This window comes from Theropithecus gelada, chromosome 1 (genome assembly GCF_003255815.1).
Source record: "Theropithecus gelada isolate Dixy chromosome 1, Tgel_1.0, whole genome shotgun sequence".
NCBI classification, from domain to species: Eukaryota; Metazoa; Chordata; class Mammalia; order Primates; family Cercopithecidae; genus Theropithecus; species Theropithecus gelada.
This window is the reverse complement of record NC_037668.1, coordinates 58,604,286-58,615,532: the sequence shown is the minus strand read 5'-3', so window position 1 is coordinate 58,615,532 and position 11,247 is coordinate 58,604,286. Positions and strand designations below refer to the sequence as shown.

General features: G+C 45.2%; 1 pseudogene across 1 annotated transcript; it reads left to right on the top strand.

The window, feature by feature from the left end:
• Positions 1–496: 496 nt before the first annotated feature.
• LOC112609329 lies at positions 497–1,533 on the top strand (annotated as a pseudogene). The gene is made up of 2 exons (XR_003116191.1): positions 497–604; positions 951–1,533. The product of XR_003116191.1 is annotated as a selenoprotein W-like (transcript).
• Positions 1,534–11,247: the final 9,714 nt, after the last annotated feature.

The following is an 11,247-nucleotide window of genomic DNA, read 5'->3' as shown; positions in this document are numbered from 1 at the left end:
ACATACATACAGACAGACAGACTAAAAAGAAAAAGATTCTTATCTGAGATAGATAATTTTAACTACAGTTGCTGTTTAATATGCAAAATTGTGTGGTCAAGTAGATGAATAGCCAAGAAATTTGGTTTAATGGATTCTTTATCAATGTTTTTTCCCAGTTTTTCTCAAAATCCATCAGTTACAGAGTGTGGAAGTTGAAGGTAAATCCACATCCTGCTCCATCTGCAATGTATTAATGCCATGTTTTGCTAAAACTAGTATCTAAAGTATTTCCTTTTCTTCTGGCAGTGCATCTACTTTCTCCCGAAATCTGGTGATGTAGATGAGTCATTTAGTATGGCTGGTGGAAACAAATACTGAAGACAGTGCCTAGATTATAGTAAGCAACTGTATGCATATATTTTAAATGAATAAAATTCCTTTTTCAAAGAAATTTGCGGCACAGACCTCATGCGTCCAGGCAGGAGATGGCTGTGACCCAGGCCTCTGCTCCCCAACGGGTGTGGCAGCCCAGAGCCATGGCTCTCGTGAGTTGTTTATGTGGCGCTTGAGGCTACAAGTCCAAGTATCTTCAGCTCAAGAAGCAGTTAGAAGATGAGATCTCCCTCCCCCCGACCACGCAGTGGCTCACACCTGTAATCCTAGCACTTTGGAAGGCCAAGGCGGGCAGATCACGAGGTCAGGAGTTCGAGACGATTCTGGCCAACATAGTGAAACCCTGTCTCTACTAAAAATACAAAAAAATCAGCCGGGCATGGTGGCGGGCGCCTGTAGTCCCAGCTACTCGGGAGCCTGAGGCAGGAGAATAGCTTGAACCTAGGAGGCGGAGCTTGCAGTGAGCCAAGATTGCACCACTGCACTCCAGCCTGGACAACAGAACCAGACTCTGTCTCAAAGGAAGAAAAAAAAAAGAAAAAAAAAGAAAAAAAGAAAGAAGAAGATGAGGTCCTCTGGGCTTTGGATATCTGCAGCGAGAGAACTCCCCAGGCCACTGGGTTCTTTGAAGTAATGGTAGCTGGGAAGTTGATTCACTCTAAGAAGCAAGATGATGGCTATGTGGACACAGAAAATAAATTTCTGAAGCTGGTGGCCGCCATCAAAGCCACCTTGACTCAGGGCTAATGTGCCCTGAAGGCAGAGTCCAAGGACCTTGACCTGGCTTCTCTCAGCAGACACTTCATGACAGGAAGGACTGAAATGTCTCGAGGACGCCTGGTCTCCCCCTGTTCTTGCAGCTGCTGTTGGGGGCAGAGGTTGATGCCCCTGGTCTTTGCCTCTGTGTGGGAGAGTCTGTTAGTATGTGTCTTCCCCAGAATCCACACCGCCCTACCCTTGTTCCCTGATTTCATCAGATCTCTATGCATACCCCATGTTTCCCCGGTTGTCTACCAGAGTTTGTGGGATGTCCCACCTCAGGCTTCCTTCTCAAAGGGAAGCCAAAAGAGGCGTCAGGATAGGTGAGTCTCTGATTGCGGCAACGTTTGCAACTGTTCACGATTCAATAAATATTGGACGAATTTAACCGAAAAAAAAGAAGAAGAAATTTGCCCTGCTGTCTGGAGAAAAATAAGTTTATTTTATGTATTTATGTATTTATTTATTTTTGAGACAGGGTTCACCCTGTCACCCAGGCAGGAATGTAGTGGCACCATCTAGGCTCACTGCAACCTCTGCCTCCCAGGCTCAAGTGATCCGTTCCTACCTCAGCCTCTTGAGTACCTGGGACCACAGATGAATGCCCCTACACCCCGCTAATTTTCTTCTCCTTTTTCTTTTTCTTTTCTTTTTTGTTTTAGTAGAAATGGGGTTTCGCCATGTTGCCCAGGCTGGTCTCAAACCCCTGAACTCAAGCAATCCGTCCACCTCAGCCTCCCAAGCTGCTGGGATTACAGGTGTGAGCCATCATTCCTGGCCCTCTTTTTTAAATAGTAGAGATGGAGTCTTGCTATGTTGCTCAAGCTGGTCTTAAACTCCTGGCCTCCAGCAATCCTCCTACCTCTCAAAGTGCTAGGATTACAGGTGTGAGCCACTATGCTCGGCCAACAAAATTTTTTTAACAGGCTTTTTTTTTTTTCCCTGGATCTCATGATTTAAATTTTTTTTTGGCTGCGCACTATGGCTCATGCCTGTAATCCCAGCACTTTGGAGGGCCGAAGGAGGGAGGATCGCTTAAGGCCAGGACCTTAAGATCAGCCAGGGTAACATGGCAAGACCTCATCTCTACAAAAGAAAAAAAATTTAGATTAGCCAAGTGTGGTGGCGTGTGCTTGCAGTCCTCGCTACTCAGGATGCTGAGGCTAGAGGATTGCTGGAGCCCAGGAGTTCAAGGCAGCAAAGAGCGATGATTGCACCACTCTACTCCAGCCTGGGAGACACGGCAAGACTGCCTCAAAATTTAAAAAAAAAAAAAGTTTTAAATGGAAAAAAATAAAATAAACATTTTTTTTCTGATGTCTGGGGAGAAATTATTTCATGGTTTAGGATTTTATTATTTACAACGTTCTAAAATAGTATCAGTGTCCTCACACCCATTAGAATGGCTACTTTCAAAAAACAGAAAATAAGTGTTGGTGACAATGTGGCGAAAGTGGAACCCTGGTGCACTTCTGGTGAAAATGTAAAATGGTGCAGCTGCTGTGGAAAACAGTATGATGGTTCCTTAGAAAAATTAAAAATAGAAGTTTAAGGCTGGAAGCGGTGGCTCACGCCTGTAATCCCAGCACTTTGGGAGGCTGATGCGGGTGGATTCACGAGGCCATTCAGGAGATCGAGGCCATCCTGGCTAACATGGTGAAACACCATGTCTACTAAAAATACAAAAAATTAGCCGGGCATGGTGGTGGCGGGCGCCTGTAGTCCCAGCTACTTGGGAGGCTGAGGCAGGAGAATAGCGTGAACCCAGGAGGCGGAGCTTGCAGTGAGCCGAGATCGGGCCACTGCACTCTAGCCTGGGCAACAGAGCGAGACTCCGTCTCACAAAAAAAAAAAAAAAAAATAGAAGTTTAACTCTATGATTCAGCAATTCCACTTCTAGGTATATACCCAGAAGAATTGAAAGCAGAGTCTCCAAGATATATTTGTATACCCATGTTCATAGTAGCATTATTTGAAATAGCTAACATGTAGAAATAATCCAAGTGTCCATCTAGAGATGAATGAACAAGCAAAATGTGGTAGATACACACAATGAACTATTATGATTCAGGCTTAAAAAGGAAGGAGATTTCGTAGTATGCTACAACATGGATGAAACTTTAGGACATTAGGCTAAATGAAATAAGTCAATCACAAAACGACAAATACTGTATGACTCTACTTATATAAGATAATGATAATAGTCAAAATCACAGAGACAGAAAGTAGAATGGTGGTTGCCAGGGACTAGAGGGAGGGGTAAATGAGGAATAATTGTTTAACTGGTATAGAGTTTCAGTTTTACAAGGATAAAATAATAAGATATATTGTGGTGATGGTTGAACACTATAAATGTATTCAGTGCAATTGAACTGTACACTTAGCCATGGTTCATTTCATCAATTTTGTTTTATGTTCTGTTTTTTGTTTTTTAGAGACAGTGTCTTATTCTGTCACCCATGCTGGAGTGTAGTGATGTGACTGTAGCTCACTGGAGCCTTGACCTCCTGGGCTCAAATGATCCTCCCATCTCAGCCTCCCAAGCAGCACCAAGGGCTGGGTGTGGTGGCTCACCCCTGTAATCCCAGCACTTTGGAAGGCCAAGGTGGGCAGATCACTTGAGGTCAGGAGTTCAAGACCAGCCTGGCCAATATGGCCAAACCCTGTCTCTACTAGAAATATGAAAAAAGTAGCTGGGCATAGTAGCGTGCACCTGTAGTCCCAGCTACTCAGGAGGCTGAAGCAGGAGAATCACTTGAATCCAGGAGGCAGAGGTTACAGTAAGCTGGGATTGCACCACTGCACTCCAGCCTGGGTGACACAGTGAGACTCCATCTCAAAGCAAAAAAGCAAACAAGCAAACAAGCAGAAAAACCAAGTGGCACCAAGCAGGTGTGAGCCACCATGCCTGGCTAATTTTTTTTTTTTTTTTTTAGAGAGAGATGGGGTCTTGCTATGTTACCCAGGCTGGTTTCAAACTCCTGAGCTCAAGCAGTCTTCCCACCTCAGCCTCCCAAAGTGCTAGGATTACAGGGATAAGCCACCATGCCCAGCTCATGTAATTTATTTTATTTTATTTTATTTATTTATTTTTTGAGACAGAATCTTGCTCTGTTGCCCAGCCTGAAGTGCAGTGGTGTCTCAGCTCACCATACCCTCTGACTTCCAGGTTCAAGTGATTCTCATGCCTCAGCCTCCCAAGTAGCTGGGAATTTTTGTATTTTTAGTAGAGACAGCGTTTCACCATGTTGGTCAGGCTAGTCTCAAATTCCTGGCCTCATGTGATTCACCTACCTTGGCCTCCCAAAGTGCTTGGCTTACAGGTATAAGCCACCATGCCCAGCCCATGTATTTTAACATAATAAAAAAAATAGGAAGAAATCATGTCAATGTTATATGCTAATAAACTTTAGTAGTACTTAATATTTGTAGTAATAAAGTTTCTTTCTTTCTTTTTTTTTTTTTTTTTTTAGACTGAGTCTCTCTGTTACCCAGGCTGAAATACAGTGGCACAATGTTGGCTCACTGTAACCTCCACCTCCTGGGTTCAAGCGATTCTCCTGTCTCAGCCTCCCGAGTAGCTGGGATTACAGGTGTGTGCCACCACCCCTGGCTAATTTTTGTATTTTTAGTAGAGACGGGGTTTTGCCACGTTGGCCAGGCTGATCTTGAACTCCCGGCCTCCACCTCCCAAAGTGCTGGGATTACAGGCGTGAGCCACCTTGCTGGCCATAAAGTTTTATAATAATAAACAGTTGACATGATACAATTAGCAGGTCCTTACATAGTAATTGCGAAGCTATGTCTGTGTAATTCTCATTTTGCAGATTCTTTTAAATTACATATTTATTTATTTATATTTTGAGACAGAGTCTCACTCTGTTACCCAGGCTGGAGTGCAATGGTACTATCTCGGCTCACTTCAACTTCTGCCTCCCAGACTGAAGCAATTCTCCTGCCTCAGCCTCCTGAGTAGCTGGGATTACAGGTGCCTGCTACGATGCCCAGCTTCTTTTTGTATTTTTACTGGAGATGAGGTTTCACCATGTTGGCCAAGCTGGTCTCAAACTCCTGACCTGAAGTGATCCATTTGCCTTGGCCTCCCAACGTGCGGGGATTACAGGTGTGAACCACCATGCCTGACCTTTTCAAATTTTTATTTTATCTATTTTATTTTATTATTCTATCTTTATCCCATGACCATTGCTTCCAAGAGGGGATGGAAAGAGAGATGTGGGCTACAGGGTGAGCCTGAAATGACGCCCTGCAAGGGGTGCCCCCAATCATTCTACAGAGTGGCTTCTTTCTACTCTCATTTTCTCTGTCTCTTGAAGTACAGAACCCTATTGGCAGTCTTGTTTTTTCCCAAGGTCACACTGTCTTGGCTTCCTGAAATGCAGTACTATCTTGTTTCATCTATTCCCTTCCTCAAAGCTTTTTTTATTGGTTCTTTTTCCTATCTTCCTCAACACTACTGCAATGTATCTTTGAATAGCTTCTCTAGTCTATCTTCTTCCACCATCTCATTATTCATTCATTCATTCAATAAGGATACCAGAGGTTTTCTGTTTTTGTTTTTGTTTTTTCGAGAGGAAGTCTTACTCTGTAGCCCAGGCTGGAGTGCAATGGCGCAATCTCAGCTCACTGCAACCTCTGCCTCCCGGGTCCCAGTTCAAGCAATTCTTCTGCCTCAGCCTACCGAGTCGCTGGGATTACAGGCACGCGCCACCATGCCCAGCTAATTTTTGTATTTTTAGTAGAAACGGGGTTTCACCATGTTGGCCAGGCTGATCTTGAACTCCTGACCTTGTGATCCTCCTGCCTCGGCCTCCCAGAGTGCTGGGATTACAGGTGTGAGCCACCATGCCCAGCGTGGATACCAGAGATTTAAAGATGGACCACTCATAGCCCCTTGCCCCTGGCCTAATGGAAGACATAGAAAGGTAAACTTACTATGTTTCAGAACTTATTCTAAATGCTTTCTATGGATTAGCTCATTTAATCCTTACCACACTCAGTGGTGACTTGGAGGAAGGAAATACAATACCTGAGATTTCTGGGATCACTGGGTGAGAGAGAGAAGTCAAATATAATTTTCTTGGCAACTGTGTGTGTGTCTGGTGTCACTCACAGACATGGGGATTAACAGTAGGTTTGGCGGCCAGGTGTGGTGGCTCACGTCTGTAATCCTAGAACTTTGGGAGACCAAGGAGGTTGGATCACCTGAGGTCAGGAGTTCGAGACCAGCCTGGCCAACATGACCAAACCCAATCTCTACTAAAAATACAAAAATTAGCTGGGCGTGGTGGTGCCTGCCTGTAGTCTTGTCTACTTGGGCAGCTGAAGTAGGAGAATCACTTGAATCCGGGAAGCGGAGGTTGCAGTGAGACAAGATCAGGCCATCGCACTTCAGCTGGGGCGACAGATCGAGACTCTGTCTCAAAACAAACAAACAAAAACAACAGTACATTTGGAGAGGAGGCAAAGATGATATGTGAATGTTTAGATATGTTGGATTTTTGATATCTGTTGGATATTCATGTATGGAAAAGTCTAATAAGCAGTTGGTGGCTGTAGGAGCTGGGGGCTGGGCAGAGAAGTCTGCACTAGTGATTCAAATAGAGCACCATTAGTATATAAATTATAGCTGCATGGATGGAATCTTTTTCATGGATGAAAAAGAAAAGAATCCAGGATAAAAACACAAATAACAGCAATATATAAGATGCAGACTAGGCCAGGCGCGGTGGCTCACGCCTGTAATCCCAGCACTTCAGAAGGCCGAGTTGGGTGGATCACGAGGTCAGGAGATCCAGACCATTCTGGCTAACATAGTGAAACCCTATCTCTAATAAAAATAGAAAAAAATTAGCCGGGCGCAGTGGTGGGCGCCTGTAGTCCCAGCTACTCGGGAGGCTGAGACAGGAGAATGGTGTGAACTCGGGAGGCAGAGCTTGCAGTGAGCCGAGATCAGGCCACTGGACGACAGAGCGAGACTCCGTCTCAAAAAAAAAAAAAAAAGGCCGGGCGCGGTGGCTCAAGCCTGTAATCCCAGCACTTTGGGAGGCCGAGACGGGCGGATCACGAGGTCAGGAGATCGAGACCATCCTGGCTAACACGGTGAAACCCCGTCTCTACTAAAAAATACAAAAAACTAGCTGGGCGAGGTGGCGGGCGCCTGTAGTCCCAGCTACTCGGGAGGCTGAGTCAGGAGAATGGTCTAAACCCGGGAGGCGGAGCTTGCAGTGAGCTGAGATCCGGCCACTGCACCCCAGCCTGGGCGACAGAGCAAGACTCTGTCTCAAAAAAAAAAAAAAAAAAAAAAAAGATGCAGACTAAGGGCCTGGTGCCGTGGCTCACACCTGTAATCCCAGCACTTTGGGAGACCAAGGCGGGTGGATCATGAAGTCAGGAGTTCAAGACCAACCTGACCAACATGGTGAAACCCTGTCTCTACTAAAAATACAAAAATTAGCCGGGCGTGGTGGCAAGCGCCTGTAATCTCAGCTACTCAGGAAGCTGAGGCAGGAGAATCACTTGAACATGGGAGGCAGAGGTTGCAGTGAGCTGAGATCACACCACTGCACTTCAGCCTGGGTGACACAGTGACATGCCATCTCAAAAAAAAAAAAAAAAAGTGCAGACTAAGGCCGGGCACCGTGGCTCATGTCTGTAATCCCAGCACTTTGGGAGGCCGAGGTGGGTGGATCACTTCAGGCCAAGAGTTCAAGACCAGCCTGGCCAACGTGGCCAAACCCCATCCCTACTAAAAATGCAAAAATTAGCCAGGCGTGGTGGCACATGTCTGTAATCCCAACTACTCGGGAGGCTGAGATAGGAGAATCATTTGAACCTGGGAAGTAGAGGCTGTAGTGAGCTGAGATTGTGCCATTGCACTCCAGCTTGGGCAACAGAGCAAGACTCCGTCTGAATACCAAAAAAAATAAAATAAATAAAATAAAAGTGCAGACTAGCCAGGTTTGATGACACATGCCTGGAATCCCAGCTACTAGGGATGCTGAGGAAGGAGGATGCCTTGAGCCCAGGAGTTTGAGGCTGCAGTGAGCTATGATCGCTACCTGTGATCAGCTGTAAATGACAGAAACCTAACTGAAACTGACATAAGCAAAAGCAAAACAAAACAAAAGAATCTACTGACTCAGGTGATAGAACTAGCTTTTGGGCATGGCTAGAACCCTACCTCAGTGTCATTAGGTCACCACCTGTCACCATGTCTCGGCTTTGTTTCCCTCTGGGTTAGCTTTGCTCTCAGGCAGAATCTTCCTATGAGGTGGCAAAAATGGGAACCAGCAGATCTAGGCTTTTCTTTCTTTCTCTTCTTATTTATTTATTTATTTATTTATTTATTTATTTATCTGAGGCAAGATCTCACTCTGTCACCCAGGTTGGAGTGCAGTGATGCAATTTCAGCTCACGGTAGCCTCTACTTCCTGGGCTCAAGTGACCCTCCCACCTCAACCTCCTGAGTAGGTGGGACTACAGGCGTGCACCATCACACATGGCTAATTTTTTTTTTTTGTAAAGGCAAGCTTGCCATGTTGCCCAGGCTGGTTTCAAACTCCTGGGTTTAAGAGATCCTCCTGCCTTGGCTCCCCCAAAGTCCTGGGAGTACAGCCATGAGCCACCATGCCAGACCAATTTTTAAAAATTTGTTTGTAGAGAGGAGATCTCACTACATTGCCCAGGTTGGTCTCAAACACCTAGGCTCAAATGATCCTCCCACCTCAGCCTCCCAAAGTGCTAGGATTACAGGCATGAGCCATCACGGCAGACCAGTTTCTTTCTCTCTCTCTTTTCTTTCTTTCTTTCTGTCTCTCTTTCTTTCTTTCTCTTTTTTTTTTTTTTTTTTTGAGATGGAGTTTTGCTCTTGTCGCCCAAGCTGGAGTACAATGGTGAAATCTTGGCTCACTGCAACCTCCACCATGTCTGACCCCAGTTCTTTCTTAATAGTCCCAGCAAAAGTCCTGGGGATGATCCTTAATGATCCATATTGAGTCATCAGACATTTCCTGAACAGTGAGTAATTGACCAGGCCCAGACCATATATTTATTCCTGTGTGTGGTGGATTTGGTGTTCCCTAAACCAAGAGGATTGAGAGCTGTGGAAGAATTATTCCCCACAGGAAAAAAAAAGACATGCTTAGAAGTTGGAGGGGTTATGGAGCCTCGGTATACAAAAGCCACCAATGCCCATCACACAGACAATGGAGATAACCCAAGTAAAGAGATGAAAAAGGAGGAAGTTGAGGTGTAGAAGGTGCTCCCCACAAGGGAGTGGTGTTATTAGAGGCAAAGAGACAGAAACCAGTGCAGTAGCTCATTCCTATAATCCCAGCACTTTGGGAGCCCGAGGCGGGCAGATCACCTAAGGTCAGGAGTTCAAGACCATCCTGGCCAATGTGGTGAAATTCCGTCTCTACTAAAAATACAAATATTATCTAGGGTGGTGGCACGCGCCTGTAGTCCCAGCTACTCAGGAAGCTGAGGCAGGAGAATCGCTTGAACCTGGCAGGCAGAGATTTCAGTGAGCCGAGGTTGCGCCATTGCACTCCAGCCTGGGCAACAGGAGCGAAACTCCATCTCAAAAAAAAAAAAAAAAAAAAAAAAAGGCTGGGAATGGTGGCACATGCCTGTAATCCCAGCACTTTGGGAGGCTGAGGCCAGCGGATCACCTGAGGTCGGGAGTTGGAGACCAGCCTGGCCAACATGGTGAAATGCCGTCTCTACTAAAAATACAAAATTAGCAGGGTGTGGTGGCGCATGCCTGTAATCCCAGCTACTTGGGAGGCTGAGGCAGGAAAATCCCTTGAACCCCAGGGGGCAGAGGTTGTGGTGAGCCGAGATCATGCCTCTGCACTCCAGCCAGGGCAACAAGAGCAAAATTCTGTCAAAAAAAAGAAAAGAAAAGAAAAGAAAAAAAAAAAAAAATATATATATATATATATATATAATGTATACATTAGCCTGGTGTAGTGGTGATCACCTGTAGTCCCAGCTTATTGGGAGGCTGAGGCAGGAGAATCACTTGAACCTGGGAGGCAGAGGTTGCAGTGAGCTGAGATCACACCCCTGCACTCCAGCCTGGGCAACAGAGCGAGACTTCATCTCAGGGCAAAAAAAAAGGAAACTTAGCTGGGTGTCATGGGACACCTGTGGTTCCAGCTACTCAGGAGGCTGAGGTAGGAGGATCACTTGGGCCCAGGAGACAGAGACTGCAGTGAGCAGTGATTGTACCATTGTATTACAGCCTTGGTGACAGAGAGAAAACTTGCCTCAAAAAAAAAAAAAAAAAAAAGAAAAGAAAAAGAAAAAGTTTCAAGTAGGACATAGTCATCAGGATCAGATGAGAGATCCAGAGAGGATGAACACAGAGCCATGTTCACTGGATCTAGCATTGAGAGGTTTTATTTGGAGTAGTGAGAGTGAAGCAAGATTTCAATAGTTGAAGAGTGAGTGATAAGCAAAGAAGTAGAAACAGTGTGTGTAGACAGCTGTTTAAAGTATACTGGCTGTGAAGGGGAAGAGAGAGATTGGCTGGTTGCTACTGGGCAGAGACTTGAGCCTAATGAAAACAAAGAACTAGGGAGGATAATATTATTATATCTATCATTTATTGAGCACTTACTATATGCCCAACATTTTGCTATGTTCTGTCATCACAAAACTTTGGCCCATGTGTTTTGACTTTGGAGTGGAGATTTGGTTAATGAAATGGTCTAGCAAACAATGGGAATTTCAAAATCTGCACCCACATACAGGAGCCTTCCTACTAGCTATCAGAGATATGCTTTCTTTGTTCCTTTCTAAAGCGTTATCTCCTCGGAGCCATCAGACTCAAGGACAGAGCTCTAGCAACTCTTCTTCTCTCTGCAATATCATCAACTTTTGCTCTCTTACTGGATCATTCCCATCAGTTTACAAACATTCTAATTCTCCCATCTTAAAAAAAACCTCAGTCAGACATGGTGGCTCATGCCTGTAATCCCACTCCCCCCTTGGGAGGCCAAGGCAGGCACATCACGAGGGCAGGAGATCAAGACCATTCTGGCCAAAATGGTGAAACCCTGTCCCTACTAAAATACAAAAAAATTA